This window comes from Sus scrofa, chromosome 13 (genome assembly GCF_054392235.1).
Source record: "Sus scrofa isolate SSC_HxYL_T2T_F1_AM1 chromosome 13, Sscrofa_HxYL_maternal_Yorkshire_Landrace_v2.0, whole genome shotgun sequence".
NCBI lineage: Eukaryota > Metazoa > Chordata > Mammalia > Artiodactyla > Suidae > Sus > Sus scrofa.
In genome coordinates this window covers 105,282,638-105,306,680 of record NC_139395.1, presented here as the reverse complement: position 1 = coordinate 105,306,680, position 24,043 = coordinate 105,282,638, and the positions used below count along the sequence as shown (strand labels likewise).

Sequence of the window (24,043 nt, the reverse complement as noted above, 5' to 3'; positions counted from 1 at the left end):
CATACTGGAAGGAAATATATTTGAAAATCTCTAGAGCAGAGGTACCTTTATAGTTTAGAAAGATAGAACAAATTACAAAGACAAAAACAAATCAAATTTATTATAAGAACATTAATGCGTTCTGCACATAAAACATGAGAACACAAAAAAATGCGACGCACTGGGAAAATACTTTTAACAAATGTGGCAGATAAAAGGATGATATCTTAATTATTTAACATGTTCATATGAAGTCATGTAGTGTGGTGAGAACAAGAGCCTGATGTCGGACTTCTCTTGATGTGAACCTATTTATGTCCTAAATTTCTTAGTGGCAAGGAGTTCCCTTTGTGGCCCAGCAGTAATGAACCCAACTAGTATCCATGAGGATACAGGTTTGATCCCTGGCCTTGCTCAGTGGGTTAGGCATCCAGTGTTGCTGTGGCTGTGATGTAGGCCAGCAGCTGCAGTTTCATTGAGACCCCAAGTCTGGGAACTTTCATATGCTGTGGGTGCAGCCCTAAAAAAAAAAAAAAAGAAGAAAAAAAAAAAAGGATAAAATAGTGGCAATAGTAGTAATTATGGGGCTTTGTGAGGTTAAGATGTGAAATGTCTATATAATACTGAGAACAATGCCATTTGACACTCAGTAGGATTTGCTATTATTCTTACTAATAAAAAAAATTGTTAGATAAATAAATGGAAAAAAGACCTGAACAGTCAGTTCACCAGATGCAATTAACAAATCAACACAAGGGAAATGTTCAAATTTATAATTTATTCTAAAAATATATTTTTCAACTTTTACCGAAAATAGTTTTAAAAACCAATGCTAATAAGGGTGGAATAAAACCAAAAACACTTTTTTTTGTGGCAATAATATTGAACTATATTATTGTCAGTGTATATTATGAACCATAAAATGTTTAAATTCTTGTTTAATTTGATAATTTTTCTACTTAGAATTTTCCTGCAAGTCATAATTCAAAGTGATATGTTATAAGCCAATTTTTTTTGCACTAATTATGAGAACTGTATGAAGCCCAAAGCAGCCAATATGTGTACTTATTCTGGTACAATGATTGAACATAAATACATCAATGCCACATACCAGGTGATAATTTTTTGCAACAAAATGTTAATTCATATCTATAAAAATGTATAATTTAAAATTAGATCATGTGTCGACATTCTTACATAATTTTGCAATTTTGTATGGTTTCCACTTATTTAGGCTCATATTAAAAGCCTGGAAAACAATACACAAAAATAAAAAGATTTGTGTTTGGGTGATTCAGTTATGAGTGACTTTTTTTCTTTCTTTTTTAGTCCTTTAAAATTTCTATAAAGTGACTTTTCAATCACAAAGGCAATGCAAACTTATTGTAAAAAAAGGTAAACATTGCAGAGCGAATGTAAAGTAAGTGACCTCCAATAATTCCCTTCCTCAATTTTCTACTCTCCCATCTCTATAACCTCCATCAAGTCCCATTTCTTTCCTCAGAGATGATAATTTAGAAATGCATCTTCCCAGATATTTCTGTCAGCTTTTACACACATGTGTGCATTTGTACATGTACCACACATTCTTTTCTTATGATAATAAGATTTCTACTATTCTGTAACCTGCTGTTTAGTTTCATCAACATATGAATACATACATATGTATGTATACATAAAATACATATACATGTATAACATATATATATATATATATATATATATTTGTCAAGAAACAAATATAAAGTCTTACTATTTTTTTTTGTCTTTTTTTTAGGGCTGCCTCCTTGGCATATGGAGGTTCCCAGGCTAGGGGTTTAATTGGAGCTGTAGTTGCCAGCCTATGCCAGAGCCACAGCAATGCCAAATCCGAGCTGCATCTGTGACCTACACCACAGCTCACGACAGCGCCTGATCCTTAACCCACTGAGCGAGGCCAGGGATCCAACCCACAACCTCATGTTTCCTAGTTGGATTTGTTTCCGCTTCGTCATGATGGGAACTCCAGAGTCTTACAGTTTTAAATGAATAACTACACTGTATCCATAAGATGGTCATAGCTCAATTTGTTTAACCAACGCACTATTAATGATTTTTTTTTTTTTTTGCATAGTTTCCAATTTTTTGTTTTTGCTCTTGGACATGTTGCCACAGTCCTTGTACTGTTTATAGCTATATGTGAGTATTTCTTTAGGACAGATTCTGAGAATGAAATTGCTGGGTCTGAGATTCAACATTTTTCGAATTTGCACATTTTTATTTCTGATAGTTACCTCCAAACCATATTGTGAGAAGACTTTATCAACTTATATCTCCACAAAATTTTTTAAGAAAGTAGTTAAAAACAGAAGTCCCATGGAACTAATAATATAAGACACAATCAAATGTGCCTCCACCCAATTGATCTTCACCCCAGAAACAATCCTTTAATTTTGGTTTTATTCTTTTAGATATCCTCATGAGTTTGGGTCACTCATGATTGTACCATTCCCATTTTTTTGGAGAACACTTGTGATTATCATTTGTTCAGAATGCCCATTGCTGGGCTAGGTGCTAGCAATGGATGTGAACTGGCTGGAGCACATTGAAGATCAGTAGCTTTATAAAGTAAGCTAACTTTTATGCCCTGTTCCTGAGCCTGTTGTGCAGTAGCCTGGCCAAGAGGATACTGACATCATATCTGGGTTCCACTCACCAAAGAACCTGTGCCTTGGGTGCAGGCCAGGGGGCAGAGTTCACCCAGAGGAAATGGATCTTTTTGAGTTCAAGATGCCTTATGGTGTTTCAGCTGCTCTGATAATTCTTAGTTAAACATTTCTTTTTCTTTCTTTCTTTCTTTCTTTTTTTTTTTTTTTGTCTTTTTGCCATTTCTTGGGCCGTTCCCACGGCATATGGAGGTTCCCAGGCTAGGGGTCCAATCGGAGCTGTAGTCACCGGCCTACACCAGAGCCACAGCAACGTGGGATCCAAGCTGCATCTGCGACCCACACCACAGCTCACAGCAATGCTGGATCGTTAATCCACTGAGCAAGGCCAGGGATCGAACCCGAAACCTCATGTTCCTAGTCGGATTTGTTAACCACTGCGCCACGATGGGAACTCCAAACATTCCTTTAAATAACTGATTCTTCAGCCCTTTATTTAGCTGATTTTATTGATAGAACTCATCCTATTAATATGATAATGAAAAATTATGTTAAAAATTAGTCCTAGGATTCAAAATATGAGTACAGTTCAATCACAGTTGAGCATTTGTCTATGGTAAGAAAAAGTATTGGTGAGCTAAGCCCAATTAGCATACAAGCCTTTCGATAAAGAACTGTAATTGAAAATACAGGAGTTCCTGTCATGGCACAGTGGAAACAAATCCAACTAGGAACCAGGAGTTTGAAGGTTTGATCCCTGGCCTCACTCAGTGGGTTAAGGATCCCGTGTTGCCCTGAGCTGTGGTGTAGGTCGCAGATGCAGGTCAGATCTGGTGTTGCTGTGGCTGTGCCATTGGCCAGCAACTGTAGCTCTGATTAGACCCCTAGTCTGGGAATCTCCATATGCCACAGGTGCAGCCCTAAAAAGCAAAACAAAACAAAATGGAAAAAGAACGAAAAAAGAAAATACAGTCTGATCATTTCCATATCATTGATGGATTTTGGAAAATTATAAAAATTAACTCTGACATACATACTTCCAAATAAAGAAATTTTAAAAAAGGGCCAGGATACATAAAACTGCCATAGTTGCTGAATATAGTTTCACTCTTAATTTTTTTCCCCTCAAATCCTAATTGAGATATTTTCAAGTTGATATAAGTATTGCTATACAATGGATGTTAAACAAGATATTTCACTTCATCTCTAATTAGGCACAAGTAATAACAATTTCAATAGTTAGTTATCTGATAAGTTGTGGATCGTCTTTGAATTTAAGAAGATACCTACACTACACTTCATATTGTTTAAACTGGAGCATAGCATAGTGTATCTGTAAAAGCAGTCAATAGTGACCAATTAAAGGGAAATACTGAGCATAGAGATAAGGGAATGATGTACAGGTAGGGATCTCACAAAACTTTTATCCCGAGTTATTCCCATGGGCCCAAAGAGCATCAGGAAAGGTTAGGTTAGACCAGAAGGAAGGAAGGAAGGAAAGGAAGGGAAGGAAGGAGAAAAGGGGAGGAGGGAGGGAAAAATGGGAAGAATGAAGAAAGCAAAGCAGAGTTAGGAGAGACTGACTGAGAAAAGGAATGGTTATCTGGAATTTCCAGGGTAAGGACATCATATTTTTGGGATCTCTTTATGAACAAGACACAAGAGTTTATGAAAATAGACTTTTTTGTTTTTATTTTTGGTGATGGCAAGGAAGGACTTTTGGAAGCGAATGAAAGTGACTAACTCTTGATCAGAGATTCTAAAATTCTGCAAAATAATTCCTAACTCTGACAGTTGGCAGGCTTACATTTGATGGTTCCAGTAAGAGTGGTGGTCAGTATTTAACAAAGAGAATCATTCTTTCTGGGATTACCGGTGACTTTGGATCCATGAAGAGGGAACGTGAGAACTGAACTCATGTAGATCATAGCCTTCAGCCTTCTTCTGGCAGCTCCCAACCCTTCAGAGTCTGCAAGGACTCCTATCCTGAGTGGCATGGGGGGTTTGGATCTACTAATGCAAAGTCGCCAGGTCACAGTAACATTGAATCCAGCCTGGGTCCAGCTGTTGAATCCATGAAGGTCTCAGGCAAAATGAGAATGCATAGGGCTGGTAGGAATAGAGTCAGATGGGAGAGCAACATTACACACCTGTGCTGGAAGGTGGATGGAGAGGCTACATGGTAGCAATAACTACTTGCCAAATTCTCTGGTGATGGCAGTAGCTTTGGGATAAGCCATTCTGAGTTACTGGGGTAACATAAATTGGTAAGGTCAAGCCACAGGAAGCCCCTATAATTTCAAAAATTTTCTTTGAGCCTCAGAATCTAGTATCTTTGTCAAAATACGAAACTGAATCAATTTGTAAGTAACATTGGAATGATCTCAATAACCTCATAAATTCTTTCCTTTTCTTTGCTTTTTAGCAAGAGTATTTATTTCCTATTGTAGAAACTAGTCTCTTTCTTTCCTTCAGTTCCTAAAAATGGAGTAAGAGCTGTATGTCTGTGGGATGATTCCCTGGTTAACTGAGTATAGTCCACATGTTTTTATCTAGAAAACATAGACCCTGAGGTTAAATCCCAGATCCTGATAAGACACCTATCACTTAACATTATACAAGACAAGGAGCTCAATTGCAACGACAGTAAAAATAGTTGACATACACAAATCATTGTGGTGAACTGGACACTGTGTTAAGTGGCTGTACACGTTGCATAATGCAGTCTGGACAGTATGCCCTCTGAAATAGATGCAGACTTTATTTATTACGCTTATTATACAGTTGAAGAACCTAAACAATTCAGAAGTCCAGGAACTTGCCGTGGTCACCTAGCTAAGAAATAACAGTAATCAAGACATTTTGACTTTCATGCAGAATTACTACGCTGCATCCTCAACCCAAGAAAATCCTAAATTTAAAGGAGTGAGCTGGGCCCATTTACCTATTGTAGTTTCCTTTTGGTATCTCTATCCATGAATATAAATTATTTTCAAACATAACCTTTGAAGGATAGCTTCAACTTGGGAGGGTGTCCCCCCCCCCCCCCTTTAGTGTATATGGCAACCTGCATAGCATTTTGCAGCCTCTGAGTCCTCTGGCAGGAACTTCAAAGCAGATTTAGTGCTCCTGGGAAAGAACCATCCTCCCTCAATCACAGAGGTCAGTGGAAACACCGTCAGTCTATAGTCCATGACACACAGTGAGGGAGGAAATGACTTTATTTGTGGGGCTCAGGCCCAGTGATAAGGGGCAGTATGAGTGAGGTTTTTTCTTTCGTCATAGTTGGCAGGAGCCCAATCAAGCTATCATCAGCTCCTCCCATTGCCAGAGGCTTAAAAAAAAAAAAAATGTTGCCCAGCAGGTAGAGCATGACAGGCGACTGACCCACACACCCTTCTGCCAGGTACTGGGTTCACACACTGGCTCCAGCAGTCCGTTTTGCTGGTGTTGTGTATTTTCCTTTCTCAGCTTGGTATTTTTGGACAGGACAGAAAAGCCTGGTCTAGTGTCATGCCAGCTCCACAGAGAGGGGCTTAATTGGAAATAGTCTCTCCTCCTCCCCCAGGCTAGGATTCCTGGAGGTCAGCGTTTGAGATACACACTTAGACTGCATCCAGCTCAACAAGGGAGTACCTTGCCACTAGCTAGTGATCTGTAGAATGTTCATGACGCCTTGTTAAGTGAAAACAGCAGCTTATAAAATGGCAATACACTGGAAATATGCACAGAAAAGACTGGAAGGACGGATACCCCAAAGTTAACTGTGGTTACCTCTGAATGGTGGGAATACAAGAGATTTGTTTTTCCTTTTATTTTTCATTCCAATGATATTTATGGAGAGGTTAGCATGACTGAGGCTTAATAAATTCTCAATAAGTATGTTTGCTTATGTTTTAAAGACACATGATGTAGGAATATCTGTTTCTTATGTAATAAGAAGTAAGCAATTTTTCAAAGTCTACCCCTTCTACTTATTAAGAAAAGTTTTACCTCTTTGGAAGAAAACCCAGTGCACAAAAATCCCCAACTTACATACAGATGAACTAGGAAATGACTGTTTCATTTTGCAAATGCTTTCACCACATTGGTGCTATGAAATAGAATACTCTCTAGCACTCAATACCTGATTCGGTCTGTGATATTTTGCCTCGATAGTGAAAGAGATGTAAATTCAAACTTTGTAACAAAGCCTCAGATTATTTACAGGCCTTTTGGTTTAGCTTTTTAATCCAAGTTGCAACCAATAAATAAGACGAGCAAACTATGCTGATGAATGTTCTTGTCTGTGGAATACAGATACATAGACCCTGGGCTTGTAGCTGCAGTGCCCTCCTGCCTACCAGCATCTCTAACAGGCTAGGCAGGCTGAGCTGGTTGCAGAGCTTCCACTGCTCCTGCCCCCAACCCCACACAGTCTCCACTCCTACAAGCCTTGCTGCTTTCCTTTGTTTTTTAGGTGCATGGTCTACACTGGGGCCCAGTGGACAGTGAGAGGTGTGAGGAAGGAGGAATGACATTGTGGAACCTGGTGGCAGAGCCTAATGTTAGTGCACAAAGAATGGAATAAAATGACCTCACCATTTTCAGAATTAACCATAGGACTCGAGCATCAATCAGAGGGGTTTTGTTGTCCAAGAGGCTGCAAGAGGCCTTGTAGGGGAATGAGGGGTGTATTGGGTCTTGAGACCCTATAATCTTCCCTTATGGGAATGGAAGCAGTTGAAGGATAGAAATAAGGGTCCCCCTATAACCAAGAGCAGTAGAAAGGAGAGGTAGACTAGGACTTGTGCGCCCTGGAGAGGGAGTTGGTATACCCGTTAGAGGTAATTTCTATTCGGTTCTTACACGTGGCAGGCACTGGGCTAATGTGAGAGATACAAGTGGCTTCCTGGGCAGGGCAAGGTAAAGCTTACAGATAAGTAAACACACCCCGTAAAGTTGGAGGAAGTAAGTGAGGGCTGTGAGAGAGAGAAGGGTGAACAGAAAGTTCGAGCATACAGAGGAACCTAATTATGGGAGGAAAATGTTTCCTGGATTGGGTGGCATTCAAAGGAGTCAAGGATTTTGACAGATGGAGAAGGGGAGAGGTCTATCAGTGGGTGAAGCTACCTGAGAAAAACATGAAGCTGGGAAACATCTGGTTGGAGTGTAGGGTAGAGATGGGCACAGTGGCGCCATCTGTGCCCATGCAGAGGAAGTGCTAGCTATAGAACAAATAGTTTTCTGTGAACAGAAAGAGATACATGTTCCATGGGCACTTTTTTTATTTTTAGGTTTTTTTTTTTTTTTTTTTTTTTTTATCTTTTTGCCATTTCTTGGGCCGCTCCCTCGGCATATGGAAGTTCCCAGGCTAGGGGTCGAATTGGAGCTGTAGCCGCCAGCCTAGGCCAGAGCCACAGCAACTCGGGATCGGAGCCTCGTCCTCGACATACACCACAGCTCACCACAACACCGGATCCTTAACCTACTGAGCAAGGCCAGGGATCAAACCCGCAACCTCATGGTTCCTAGTTGGATTCATTAACCACTGTGCCACAATGGGAACTCCTGTTTTTTTTTTTACATGCACTATTCAGTGATTTTTACTATGTTCACTACGTTGTGCAACCATCACCACTATCCAATTGTGAACACTTTCAACACCCCAAAAAGAAACTCCATACTCACCAGCAGTTCCTCCTCTCTCCAGCCACTGGCAGTGACTAGTCTACTTTCCATATCTATAAATTTGTCTACTCTGGACATTTTATCTAAACAGCATCATGTAATATGAGGCCTTTTGTGTCAGGCTTCTTTCACTTAGCATAATATTTTCAAGGTTCATCCATTTTGTAGCATCTATCAGAACTTCATTCCTTTTTATGGTCAGATAATATCCCACTCTATGGATATACCATCTCTGGTTGATCCATTCATCAGATGGTTATTTGGATTGTTTCCACCTTTTGGCTATTGTGAATAACTGCTATGAACATTTGTATACCTATAGGTATCTGTCTTAGTTCAAGCTGCTGTTTAAGGAACTGTATACTGGTTAGCGTATAAACAACAGAAATTTATTTCTCATTGTTCTGGAGTCTAGCAGTCTAAGGTCAGGAGGCCAGCATGTTGGGGTTCTGGTGAGGACCTCCTGGACTACAAATTGTCATTTTCTTGCTGTGTCCTCAGACGGCAGGAAGAGAACTAGAGAGTTCTCTGGGATTTCTTTTATAAGGGCACTAATCTCATTCACAAAAGCTCCATCCTCATGGTCTGATCACCTCCCAAAGGCCCCACCTCCTAATACCATCACACTGGGGAGTATTAGGGATGAATCTGGGGGGAGGGAGGAGACATAGACATTCAGTCCATAACAGCATCTTAAATACGTACATGAGAGCACCCACTTAGTTACTGACTCAAGTTCCAAGCATTTTATTTACTGAAAAATCTGGAGACCTTCCTGGGGCTTCCCCCTGGCTTGGCCTTCAAGAATTTACATATACTTTTTGATGGTCAACTTGTTTGTTTGTTCTTTTTGCAGGCTCTAGAGTGAATCCATTTATGAGTTCCTACTTGGTAGCTTCTTAACCTCAGATAGGGCGTTTTCTTCCTCATTCCATGTGCAAACAAGGCTCAGGCTGCCACCTGTCTGTGCCAAGCTGGGTGGTTATTTTACAGGTGAGATCCCAGTTCATAAGCACATTGTTCCTTGTGCATGGCTGGTTTTAAAAAATTTTTTTATTAATGATTTTTATTTTTTCCATTATAGTTGATTTACAGTGTTCTGTCAATTTCTACTGTACAGGCCTTTCTCAAAAAAGAAGAAAGATCCCAAATTGACAACTTAACTCTCCACCTAAATGAATTAGAAAAAGAAGAACAAAAAAGTCCTAAAGTCAGCAGAAGGAAGGAAATTATAAAGATCAAAGAAGAAATCAATAAAATAGAGACTCAAAAAACAATAGAGAAAATGAATAAAACCAAGAGCTGGTTCTTGGAAAAGGTGAACAAAATTGACAAACCCCTGGCCAGACTCACTAAAAAGAGGAGAGAAAGAACCCAAATAACCAAAATTATAAATGAAAAAGGAGAAATCACAACGGATACAGCAGAAATACAAAAAACCATAAGAGAATACTATGAACAACTATATGGCAACAAGTTTGACAATCTGGAAGATATGGACAATTTTCTAGAATCTTACAGCCTGCCAAAACTGAATCAAGTAGAAACAGACCAACTGAACAGACCAATCACTAGAAATGAAATTGAAGAGGTCATAAAATCACTCCCTACAAATAAAAGTCCAGGACCAGATGGCTTCACAGGTGAATTTTATCAAACATATAAAGAGGAATTGGTGCCCATCCTCCTTAAACTCTTTCAAAAGGTTGAAGAAGAAGGAATACTCCCAAAGACATTCTATGATGCCACCATCACCCTCATTCCAAAACCAGACAGAGATACCACCAAAAAAGAAAACTATCGGCCAATATCATTGATGGATATAGATGCAAAAATTCTCAACAAAATCTTAGCCACCCGAATCCAACAACATACCAAAAAAATTATACACCATGACCAGGTTGGGTTCATCCCAGATTCACAAGGATGGTTCAACATACGCAAATCAATCAGCATCATACACCACATTGACAAAAAAAAAGTCAAAAATCACATGATCATCTCAATAGACGCAGAAAAAGCATTTGACAAAGTTCAACATCCATTCATGATCAAGACCCACGCCAAAGTGGGTATAGAGGGAACATTCCTGAATATAATCAAAGCCATTTATGATAAACCCACAGCAAATATAATCCTCAATGGGGAAAAACTGAAAGCCTTCTCACTCAAATCTGGAACAAGACAGGGATGCCCACTCTCACCACTGCTCTTCAACATAGTTTTGGAAGTCCTAGCCACAGCAATTAGACAAACAAAAGAAATAAAAGGCATCCATATAGGAAGAGAAGAGACAAAACTGTCACTGTATGCAGATGACATGATACTATACATAGAAAACCCTAAGGACTCAACCCCAAAACTACTTGAACTGATTAATAAATTCAGCAAAGTAGCAGGATATAAGATTAACATTCAGAAGTCAGTTGCATTTCTGTATACCAGCAATGAAATATTAGAAAAGGAATACAAAAATACGATACCTTTTAAAATTGCACCTCACAAAATCAAATACCTCGGAATACACCTGACCAAAGAGGTAAAGGACCTATATGCCAAGAACTATAAAACTTTAATCAAAGAAATCAAAGAAGATGTAAAGAAATGGAAAGATATTCCATGTTCCTGGATTGGGAAAATCAATATTGTAAAAATGGCCATACTACCCAAAGCAATCTACAGATTCAATGCAATCCCTATCAAATTACCCATGATATTTTTCACAGAACTAGAACAAACAATCCAAACATTTATATGGAACAACAAAAGACCCAGCATCGCCAAAGCAATCCTGAGAAACAAAAACCAAGCAGGAGGCATAACTCTCCCAGACTTCAAGAAATACTACAAAGCCATAGTCATCAAAACAGTGTGGTACTGGTACCAAAACAGACAGACAGACCAATGGAACAGAATAGAGAATCTGGAAATAAACCCTGACACCTATGGTCAATTAATCTTTGACAAGGGAGGCAAGAACATCAAATGGGAAAAAGAAAGTCTATTCAGCAAGCATTGCTGGGAAACCTGGACAGCTGCATGCAAAGCAATGAAACTAGAACACACCCTCACACCATGCACAAAAATAAACTCAAAATGGCTGAAAGACTTAAATATACGACAGAACACCATCAAACTCCTAGAAGAAAATATAGGCAAAACACTCTCTGACATCAACATCATGAATATTTTCACAGGTCAGTCTCCCAAAGCAATAGAAATTAGAGCAAAAATAAACCCATGGGACCTCATCAAACTGAAAAGCTTTTGCACAGCAAAGGAAACGCAAAAGAAAACAAAAAGACAACTTACAGAATGGGAAAAAACAGTTTCAAATGATGCAACCGACAAGGGCTTAATCTCTAGAATATATAAACAACTTATACAACTCAAGAGCAAAAAAACCAATCAATCAATGGAAAAATGGGCAAAAGACCTGAATAGACATTTCTCCAAAGAAGATATACAGATGGCCAACAAACACATGAAAAAATGCTCAACATCGCTGATTATAAGAGAAATGCAAATCAAAACTACCATGAGATACCACCTCACACCAGTCAGAATGGCCATCATTAATAAATCCACAAATAACAAGTGCTGGAGGGGCTGTGGAGAAAAGGGAACCCTCCTGCACTGTTGGTGGGAATGTCAACTGGTACAGCCACTATGGAGAACAGTTTGGAGATACCTTAGAAATCTATACATAGACCTTCCATATGACCCTGCAATCCCACTCTTGGACATCTATCCGGACAAAACTCTACTTAAAAGAGACACGTGCACCCGCATGTTCATTGCAGCACTATTCACAATAGCCAGGACATGGAAACAACCCAAATGTCCATCGACAGATGATTGGATTCGGAAGAGGTGGTATATATACACAATGGAATACTACTCAGCCATAAAAAAGAATGACATAATGCCATTTGCAGCAACATGGATGGAACTAGAGAATCTCATCCTGAGTGAAATGAGCCAGAAAGACAAAGACAAATACCATATGATATCACTTATAATTGGAATCTAATATCCAGCACAAATGAACATCTCAGAAAAGAAAATCATGGACTTGGAGAAGAGACTTGTGGCTGCCTGATGGGAGGGGGAGGGAGTGGGAGGGATCGGGAGCTTGGGTTTATCAGACACAACTTAGAATAGATTTACAAGGAGATCCTGCTGAATAGCATTGAGAACTTTGTCTAGATACTCATGTTGCAACAGAAGAAAGGGTGGGGGAAAAAATATAATTGTAATGTATACAAGTAAGGATAACCTGACCCCCTTGCTGTACAGTGGGAAAATAAAAAAAAAAATTTTCTACTGTACAGCAAAGTGACCCAGTCACACACACACACACACACACACACACACATACATATATATATATATATACATTCTTTTTCTACATTATCATCCATCATGCTCCATCACAAGTGACTAGATATAGTTAGGATCTCATCGCTGATCCATTCCAAATGCAATAGTTTGCATCTATTGACCCCAGATTCCCAGTCCATCCCACTCCCTCCCCCTCCCCCTTGGCAACCACAAGTCTGTTCTCCAAGTCCATGAGTTTCTTTTCTATGGAAAAGTTCATTTGTGCCACATATTAGATTCCAGATATGTGATATCATACGGCATCTGTCTTTCTGTTTCTGACTTCATTTAGTATGAGAGTCTCTAGTTCCATCCATGTTGCTGCAAATGGCATTATTTTGTTCCTTTTTGTGGCTGAGTAGTATTCCATTGGTATATATACTGCATCTTAATCCATTCATCTGTCAATGGACATTTGGATTGTTTCCGTGTCTTGGCTATTGTGAACAGTGCTGCAATGAACGACATGTATCTTTATCAAGGAAACTTTTGTCCAGATATATGCCCAAGAATGGGATTGCTGCATGGCTGTTTTTAAAAAGGCTGCGTTTCCACTTGCCACTACAGAGGAGAAACACCTCAAATCCTATGGCATTCTTAAACCATCATTAATGCACGAGGATGTTATACCTAAACACTTATTTTAAACAAGGAAACATTCAAAGTTATTTTAAAAAAAAAAAACCTCACTGCATAATACTCAAAACTATACTTTGTTCTTTTAGGTACAAGTTTGAAATGTATCTAATTATGAACTTGAGTCTAAGATAAGTAAATCTTGGCTTGAATCTACAGATTACTTCTGAAAACTGCTCTTCTTTCTCCTATCTTTTCTTTTAACCTCCTTCCCCCAAACTTATCCCTTCCCCACCCCTTCCCTTCTCAACCCTCTCAAAATGTTCCTAAATCATAGCCTCCCTTCTTAAACTCTCTTTCCAAATCACAGCCCCTGGCCCTTTCTTTCTAGTTACCTCATCCCCCAAACCACAGCCATCCTTTTCAAAACCTCTCTTAAACTCATTTCCCAAACAATATCTTTTTCCCCAAATCCACGTTCCTGAGCTACAGTCCACTCCCGGAAAGCAAAAGACACACACGTCCTATCATTCACCCATAGGGCTGGGACGAATTCCGGGAGAGAGTATCAGAGTGTTACAATCTGTGAAGGAGGGGGAGAAAGGTGAGGAGGTTGCTGTGGACAGGGATGTGAGAACTGTGATTTAGTGCCCTTGGGATAAGCCCTAGGCTGTGGGCAGCTCCTTTCACTTGGCTGGGTTTTGATTTTCTCATCTGGCATGTTCTCAACCTCTGGCTCATAGGAGGCTCTCAGCAATAATATTTATTGGCTCAATTAAGTGGTCGGATGAAGGACTAGGATGAAGTGACCTCCACGCTGCTTTCGTCTCTATGTAAAATGCTAATATGCATGCAGTCAAGATGGAGAAAATCGGTAGAACTTTGGAAGTTTGAATTATCTAGCCAATTACCTCCATTTTGTTCTTCAGTTTGCTTGTGTAAATAAGAGTCTGCTTTTGTCAAGGAGAAAAATAAATGGAATTTTACTGGGAGAGATATAAAACTGTTATTTTCCCCTTTGGACTCCAAAGTCCTTGCTATCTGTCAGTGGGCTGCTAATGAAAATAGCTTTGGTTCCATGGGAATAACTGTGAGGACAATGAAATCCAGAGATGCGAACCAGGAGCACAGGATGTCCAACTAGGATCATTCTAAATTGCTCAGAAGGCACTAATGAAAGTGTAATGCCATTGTTAGTAAAGATTTGCTGATTGATTAAAGAGCATGAATACTGGGTATACCTGTGATAAAGATATCCTGTAGCTTTAAGCTTATGTACCAGGGAACAAATGTACGTGGACATGCTGGTTTCAATTAACAAGTAACCCCTTCCAAAAAGTTCTAAAAAATTGTGAAAAGTTAAACTATGCAACTTTTAGAAGGAACCATAAGAGAAGATCTTCATGGGTGAGGCAAACAGTTCCTAGATAAAACACCAAAAACATGATCCACAAAAGAAAAAAAAGGATATATTAATCTTCAAGAAAATGTAAAGTTTGCTCTGTAAAAGACTCATTGAAGAGAATAAAAAGACAAGTTATAGACTGGGGAAAAATATCTTTAGAAATCACATATCTATCAAAGAACTTGTATCCAGAATATATAAAGAACTCTTAAAATTTAAGAATAAGAGAACAGGAATTCCCTTGTGATGCAGTGGGTTAAGGATCTGGCATTGTCACTGCAGTCTCTTGGGACCCCTGGCCAGGGAATGTCCATATGCTTTGGATGCAGGAAAAAAAAAAAAAAAAAAAAGAATAAGAAAACAAACAATAAACTAGGCAAAAGACTTGAAGATTTGAATAGACATTTCACCAAAAAAGATCTATAGGTAGTGATATGCTCAAAAGTCATTAGGGAAATGTTAATTAGAACCAAAAGGTAATGCTACACACTTATTAGAATGGCTAAGAATAAAAACAAAACTGATACTTTCAAGTGCCGACAAGGATGTGAACAAACTGGAACTTTCAGACATTGCTGGTAAGAATGTAAAACAATACAGCTATTCCAGAAAACAGTTTGGCAACTTCTTATGAAGTAAACATACACAAATCATATGACAGAGTCCCAGTGCTAGATATTTTCTCCCTAGAGAAATGAAACTCAAGTTCACGCAAAAAGATACATCCAAGTGTTTACAGAAATATTATTTATAATTGCCAACAACTGGAAACTACAATATCAGTGATTTTCAAATGCATTATGCTAAATAAAAGATGCCAAAACCAAAACATTATATGATATGTAATTCAATTTACATGACATTCTGGAAAAGCCAAAACTATAGTATGAAGTTGCTAAAGCCTGAGGGTGGGTGGATTCTTCCAAAGGGGAAGAATCAGGGACAGATTGGGAGTGAGGAAACTGTTCTGTATCCTGACTGTAGTAATAGTTGCATGACTTTATACATTTGTTAAAAGTTATAGAATTATACACCAAAAACAAAACAAAACAAAACAGGGGAAGGGGGATTTAATTTACTCTGCGTAAACTGAAAAAAATAAGTTCTGCAAGTAATGAGCATGAAAAAAAACTGCTGTCAGGAACTACTCTTGGTTAGGCACGAGGCTTTAACTTTTATCCAGAACGATCCCGTTTTTGATACTTAACTAATAACACAGTGAGTACTAATGAACAGTTCCCTGATACTCTATTTACATAGCAGCTAAGATGACCCTTAAATACAGTCCCCAACAAGGGGCAGCTGGATCCCCTGGCCTTTTCCAACTAAGCTATCCTGACTCTCAAGATCCTGTTACCTCGAGAGAATTATGACTCCCCAGCCAAACAAAGAGTTGATAACACCACGCCTTGTACTTTTCACCTGAGCAAATGTCACCAAGACCTCACGTTCGTCATCTACCTTGGTGAGTATGCTGGCCTGAATGCAGAGTCCACAGGAGGCTTCCACGACCTCCTGGCCAGATCCTCCCTGGCCTTGCCCTAGGGATTAGCCCCCAAAGACAGGTGAGGCCCAACCCAGGTGCCCCGGTCTAGGCTCACCTGGGCCAAGCTGGATTTAGTGCTCCATTTCTTCCCCTCACAAAGCCTACCTGTAAATCCGTGACCATTCATTGTTGAGGAATTAAAGGTCTCCTCGAGAGTCTTTTGCGTCTTTGCCAAACCCTGGCCTGGCTCTTACTACTGCTGTTCTTCTGTCAGCCTCGGGCTTGATTCTGAGGCTCTAAGGAAGTGACAGACAACTTCAGGGCTCACACCCCATACTTAACCTCTTGTTCTTCAATGACCAAGCTCCTGAAAACTCATCCAAGTCCCTGAGGGGGAGCATCTGGAAGTCCTGGCTGCCCGGGAGAGTTTTTGTGTTTTGGTAGTTTGCCAAAGTTGATTGTATGAAGTATTAGCACTTTGTTGGAGTCTGTCGTATGTCTGGATAATGAATAAGTTTAAAAAAATGTAGCTAACAGAAGTTCCAGTTGGATTTCCAAGGCTAATCGAATTATGTTCTCTCTCTCTCCCTCTCTCTCTCTCCCCTCTCTGCCCCCCATCTACCACAGCATATATTAAAAGCTGACATGCCAAACTTGGCTTTCCTGTAGAAATTGCCTCGGAAATGGATGTGAAATCCTGGCCTTGGAGAGAATCTAATCCAAGAAGACAGGCAGAATGGAGAAGCTCAGAAGACTTAAAGTTGGCAGGAAGAAATTCACAGCTAATTTGGGGGATAAACAGAAAATAGTTCCGCAAAATGCGAACAAGTTTTTTTCCTAGTGCTGTGGCAGAGGAAGGGACCTGGGGATAGTTAAGGTGGAAGGGAGGGGAGCTGCCTTTGCCACCTTGGCTTTCCTCTCTTAGGCCCAGCATCCATGACAACCAAAACATTCGCAAAGAAAAGGCTGGTCCCTGCCCCAGGATTTACATAGCTTCACTCTGTTCATACCAGGTTTTCAACAAAACCACAGTTTTAATTTTTTAAAAATTTGTTTTTAAAAAATTGCTCATGATTTCCTTTTACTACTTTGTTTTTGGTGGGTTTTGTTTGTTTGTTTTTTGTCTCTCTCCCCCCCCCCCCCCCCCCCCCGCACATGTAGCATGTGGAAATGCCCCAGGCTGTGTGTGGAATCCTTACCATGGCACTGACCCAGTCTGAACTACTGCAGTGACAATGCCAGATCCTTAACCCACTGCACCACAAGGAAACTCCTCCTTTTACTACTTTGATCAGCTTTGTGTCCTGAAATTTCGCTTTGCCTGGCAAGGCCTCCCTCTGCCACAGCTAAAAGAGAACTAAGATGGGCTTTCTCTTAAGGAGTGGGACAGGACCTAGTTATCTGGAGTAGTACTGATTTCTTCCTATGCTGATCATTCTATTGATTTTTTTTTTTTTAAACAGGTAGTCACACTAGCTTTGTTAGTCCTTGAAGGAATGACTTAATCAGAAACCCTTCCTGGAGTTACACAATGTATGGGATTTAGAGGTGGTGGGACTAGGTGTTTGGAAAACAGAATTAGGTATATATAGATACTTTAATTTTATGGCTTATGATTTCTCTTTTTTTTACTTTTTTTTAAATAGTTGATTTGCCCTATTGATTTCTAAACACTTGCTTTTTGAAGGAAATACAATCTTTTTCATACCTCATTTACACTCAGTTTTAAGAAAGCTTTCCTTTTGTAAGAGTCACATGAGTAGTGTGATTTTCAAATAGCCTTCTTGAGCACCTAGAAGTCTCCTCCTGGAAGCCATGTGTCTTTTCATGAGCTTTTTCCAGAGCTTCTAGATGTCTTCAGTTTCCAAAGTGGGAATCAATGTTTTCTCATTCTAAATTGGAAATCCAATTAAATACACACATGCACACACACTCACAGCTTAGGTGACTGCCAAGAAAGTTTAACTCCAAATTTTCAGCTAATGCTTTCTCTCACAAAGTATTTGAACATTGAAATTTTAGAAGCTAGGAAGAGTCTGTGGTGTGTACTAACCATTCATTTTTCTATCATCCGTAAGCTCTGACTCTGTGGCGGGTCACATCACCAGGAAGCCACACATTTGACTGTTCCTTGCAGCAACTGTGGGCTCTGGGCAGACACCCTGCATTTGAATCCTGTCTTTACCCTCTTAAGTTGTTGTAAATATTAGCTGAGTTAAAACAGGCAAGGCACTAAATGCAGTGCCTGACTGTCATCACTAAGTCCAATTAGCTGTCACCTTCAGTCTTTTGCACACTGCTCTTGGCACTTATTGGGAACAATATAAGAAACTGCTTTATCACAGGAAGATGTTTTTGCAATTATTGTAAAACTGCTTTTGAAGATACCACTCATTTTGCCTTTCAATGTCCCTTATGAAAAAGACTCCTTTGTTAAATTCATGTGAGATCATTCAAGCTAGAAAAACAAATTTATGTCTCTTGATGAACTGGCAGGCTTCTTTAATGAGGTAAATACAGATGAATGATTTTTAATTCTTATTTTATTTTTTGCTTTGGCTGCTAGGATGTTACAGTTTATATTCAGTTTCCAAAGCAAGCCTGAGTTTAATAATAATAATAGCTAAATATGAAATCTCATTTAAAAAAAACCTAAAGTTTAAGAGCATTTTTGAGTGCTATTATCTGATTATCTGTACAAACTCCAAAATGAAAATGAAAGGAGGGCAGTTACTGCTAATAATATACCTGAAATTAGGAGTTCCTGTCATGGTGAAGCGAAAACAAATCTGACTAGGATCCACGAGGATGTAGGTTCCATCCCTCTCCTCGCTCAGTGGGTTAAAGGTCTGGTGTTGGTGTGATCTGTCATTGCTGTGGTTGTGGCATAGGCCAGCGGCTACAGCTCCAATTCGACCCTTAGCCTGGGAACCTCCATATGCTAAGGAAGCGGCCCTAAAAGAAAAAAAAAAAAAGAAAAAAAAAAGAAAGAAAAAGAAAAAAGAAAGAAAAGGAAAAAAATGCCTGAAGTTAATAAACAGTGTCTTTTTTTTGAGCCACTTGCTTTATTTCTGCCCTGACTATGACCTATGTTATATCCTCTTGATATAAACTGGATGAAAGAAAGTATAGTCTAACATTACAGATTTCAGCAGCTGTTAGAATTACACAGTAATTGTCCGTTCACACTGTAGCATTACACCGTGGTGAATTTGTTGCTAGTGTACAGGGAAGAAAATCAACATTTAGGCAATAATGAGTACTCTTGAAATCAGATACACACACAAAATATTTGACTGACCCTTCTATTTTTTTTTTTTTTCCTATACTCCAGTGCTTTTTAAAATATACATCTGAGGATTTCTGGGAAAGTTCCCAATTCTCCACTTCCACAGAGTGCCCAGCTGTACCCCAGTAGATAGTAGTTACTCCAGACACCCCAGACCAGAGGACAGCCAAGGAAGGCCCAAACTGGGATTATAGTTCTTGGAGATTCCAAATGGGCTTATTTTTATTTATTTATTTAGTCTTTTTTTAGGCCACACCCACAGCATATGGAAGTCCCCAGGCTAGGGGTCAAATCAGAGCTGTAGCTTCTGGCCTACACCACAGCCACACCAACATGGGATCCGAGCCACATCTTCGACATACACCATAGTTCATGGCAATACCTGATTCTTAACCTACTGAGTGATTCTTAACCTATGGATAGAAACCATGTCCTCAAAGATATTAGTTGGGTTCGTTACCTCTGAGCCACGATGGTAAATCCTGGATGGGCTTTGCTTACAATTTATCATCAGAACTTGTATATCTCTGAAACTGAAAGAGGCACAATTGATAGTTTCACTGGGATCATGGGTGTAAACATATCCTAAATAAATCAAGATACATGATCTGTTCTTAATAGGGTAGGATCTGTGGGAACCCACTAGCAATGTGTCCTGGGGCACCAGGAAAGCCTTTGAGTCAAAATATTCTGTACATCCCTTTCCTCACTGATGACTTAAGTGTCATCAATACTGATTCATTCCTTTGGATAGAGGTTCTCAGTCCGGGATTATCCTTACTCCCCACCCCAAGGGACATTTGCTAATGTCATGATATTTTTCACTGTCACAGCTAGTAGGAGTGCTGCTTCTGGCATCTAGTGAGTAGAGGCCAGGTTGCTGCTAAACAGTCTACAATGCCTTAATAGGTTCCCATGACAAAGAATTATCCGGCCTCAAAGATCAATAGTACTGAGGTTGAGAAATTTTGCTTTGGATTAAGCACTATCTTTCCTCTAGTTCCCACTTGAAGGTACCCAAGGGTCAAGAAAATGAAAAGACAGGAGTTCCCATTGTGGCTCAGCTGTAACGAACACAGTTAGTATCCATGAGGACATGGATTTGATCCCTGGCCCTGCTCAGTGGGTTAAGGATCTGGCGCTGCCATGAGCTGCAGTGTAAGTTGCTGACGTGGCTTGGATCTGGTGTTGCTGTGGCTGTGGTTTAGGCTGGTAGCTGCAGCTCCGATTTGACTCCTAGCCTGGGAACATCCATACCTCTGGGTGCAGCCCTAAAAAAAAAAAAGAAAAGAAAAGAAAAGGAGGAAGAAAATGAAAAACAGACTGGGAGGAAATATTTGCAAAAACATATCTGAGAAAGACTTTCCAAAATATACCCCACAAAATCCTCAACAATGAGAAAGCAAAAAACCTGATTGAAAAATGGGCAAATGATCTGAACACATACCTCACCAAAGAAGATGTACAGATGACAAATACACATATGAGAAGGTGTACAACATCATTTGACATTAGGGAAATGTAGATTAAAACAACGATGTGATACCACCACCTACCTATTAGAATTGTGAAACATTGGTGAGGATGTAGAGCAACAGGAACTCCCATTCATTGCTGGTGGGATTGCAAAATGGTTCAGACACTTTGGAAGACAGTTTGGCAGTTTCTCAGGTAAACATTATTCTTACCATATGCTCCAGCAATCACACTCCTTGTATTTACCTAAGTGAGTTGAAGACATGTCTACACAAAAACTTGCACATAGATGTTTATGAAGCTTTATTCACAATTGCCAAAACTTGGGAGCAATCAAGATCATCTTTCAGTAGGTGAGTGGATAAATAAATCAGGACATTTCCACAGTGGAGTATTATTCAGCACTAAAAATAAATGAGTTATCAAGTCACGAACAGACATGGAGAAACCTTAAATGCATGTTACTAAGTCAAAGAAGTCGGTCTGAAATGGTCATATATTGCATGATTTCAATTACGTGACTTTTTTTTTTTTTTTTTTATAGGGCCACACTTGCAGCCTATGGAAGTTCCTAGCCTAGGGGTTGATTTGGAACTGTAGCTACTGGCCTAAACTACAGCCACAGCAATGCCAAATCTGAGCCGAGTCTGCAACTTACATCACAGCTTTCAGCAAAGCTGGATCCCTAACTCAGTGAGGCCAGGCATTGAACCTGCATCCTCATGGACACTGTGTCAGGTTCTTAACCCAGTGAGCCACAACAGGAACTCCTACATGACATTCTTTCCAAGGCAAAATTTTGGAGACAGTAGAAGGACCAGTGGTTTCCAGGGCTAGAGAGGAGAGAGAGATGAGTAAGCAGAGCACAGAGGACTTGCAGGGCAGTGAAACCATTCCGTATGATACTACAGTGGTGGATTAAGATACAGGTTGTCTCACATTTCTCAAAACCCTTAGATCATACAATACCACTAATGTAAACTATGGACTTTAGGTGATAATAATGTATGTTGGTCAATTAAAACAAACATACAGGTCAATGGGAGATGTTGATACCTGGACAAGGGTATATGGGAAATCTCTGTCCCTTCCACTCAATATTGCTGTGAATGTAAAACTGCTTCAAAAAGCAAAATCTATGAAAGAAGATACCTGGGGGAAAACACAGAAGTCCCTCACACTTCATATTGAATGACTTTATCCAATGGTAAGAGAAGAGACAACTTTTAAAGGATGTGCCGAGGTCAAAATATTACCAGCTTTAGACTTTTGCCTATGATGACTCTATCACAGAGGACTGACAGGTGGTTAGGAGGTGAGGGAGCAGACTGCAACTCCCCGAGCTTTCAGAGAAGTTAGCACACTCACCCATTCATTTTCTAATCTGCTGTGATGCCGAAGTCTAGAGCAATTAACAGGCTAGAAAAAACCAAAACCAGATGATAAGAAAAATCAGTCTAAGATTGCTAACCACAGTTATTTGGGTTCTAAGAGGACTTGCTCTCTCCTTTGGCTTGTAGGCCTGGAAAGTTGGCTCTCAGAGCTCCTCTTCCCGGATGTCCTCTGCAAATGTACTTCTCCCCGCCTGATGACATGAGCATCGGAGGAGTTTCTGGAATAGACATTTAATAGCCTCTAATGATTTGTGAAGGAAATTAGACAGTGTTGCCCAAACATCAGGGAACGAACGGTGCAGCCGTCTGAGCAGAAGGGTAAGGACATCACAGAGAGAGGTAACTGTGAAGCAAAAAAGGAACAGAAATAGGCTACTGGTTAAGGAAATCTGAGTCTGAGTGAAAAACACAAGGTCTGTGTCTTTGAGTTCCCTAGTAGCTGTGTTAAATTACTTCTCACATTACTTTGATGAATTACTATTTTACTGTAGAGAAGCCACATCATACAAAAGGGTCAAACTTTCTTTTACAAAACCTGGCCCCAGGTTCCCAGACACCTAGTGTCCTAAGGAAGAACAGCAGGAACTTTAATTTGTACATAGGGATTAAAATTCTCAGTTTCTGTATGGTACCCTGCAAATACACACACACACACACAATTCCTGTGGATATTATGCAATTTCCAGTATTTCTTGAAATAAATAGGCCACTGACTTGGGATAAAAATGTTCCTTTTTGTGTTATTTATTTGCAAGAGAATTTGCCTATACTAACAAAATTGCAAATTGGCATGTAATATAAATTTATTGGGGTATACATTTGCAATTGTATATGCCCAGAGAACCTAGCACAGAGGTCTGTCTATTGTCAGCACTTAAACAGTTCTTGGATCAATGCACAAAGGAATGAATCCCAAATTTCAGTGAAGTTGGAAGGGACCTTCCCCATCCAAAATGAGCTAAACGGACACATGCACATGAAGGGGTCTTTCCTTCTGGATTTGCTTTTAATATCAGAACAGCAGGGTCAGTCCCTCATTCCTGAGCATCCATGGGGAATTGGCACTCACAGGCCAAGTTCCCAATTTACAGAATGCTCCCAAACAGTTTGACATGGACAAACTTGAGAAGGACAAAAGGGTATCACTTATCAAGGGCCTTCAGCTATCAAGCCAGGCATTCAGCCTAGTCCTGGCTCAGTAACCAAACAGGCGAGGCAGCATGGCAGAGCCAAATAGTGGAGAGATCACAATCATGCTTTTGCATAATTTATATTTCCAAATTGACAAACATATCCAATCCCAAACCATTCTTTTCTTCATCAAGTCAAGGAATATATGACTAAAACAAAAGATGGTCTTTTTGTTTTTTTCCTTTTTAGTGCCACACCCGCAGCATATGGAAATTCCCAGCCAAGGGGCTAGGGGCTGAATCAGAACTGCAGCTGCTGGCCTACTGTTACAGAAATGCCAGATCAGAGCCACATCTTCGACCTACAACAGAGCTTGCAGCAACGCTGGATCCTTAATCCACTGAGTAAGGCCAGGGATCCAACTCGCATCCTCAGGGATATTATGTCAGGTCTTAACCCACTGAGCCACTAGAACTCCAAGACATTCTCTTTTCAATGGTTGCATGAAGGAGGAATTTCTGGAAGTTTATGGGGAAGAAATGAAAACACAGCACAGGTTTTGTTAGAGTTCTTACAGCAGGAACCAGCAGTTCATTTCTCCTTTTCACT

General features: G+C 39.8%; 1 long non-coding RNA gene across 1 annotated transcript in view; it reads right to left on the bottom strand.

Annotated features, from left to right (window-relative positions):
- Nucleotides 1-16,434, bottom strand: part of LOC106508818 (uncharacterized) — a 56,448-nt gene extending 40,014 nt beyond the window's left edge. The window contains exon 1 of the long non-coding RNA XR_014824190.1: nt 16,310-16,434. This is a non-coding gene — a long non-coding RNA (uncharacterized LOC106508818). The remainder of the gene's footprint in view (nt 1-16,309) is intronic.
- Between the last annotated feature and the right edge of the window lie 7,609 nt (nt 16,435-24,043).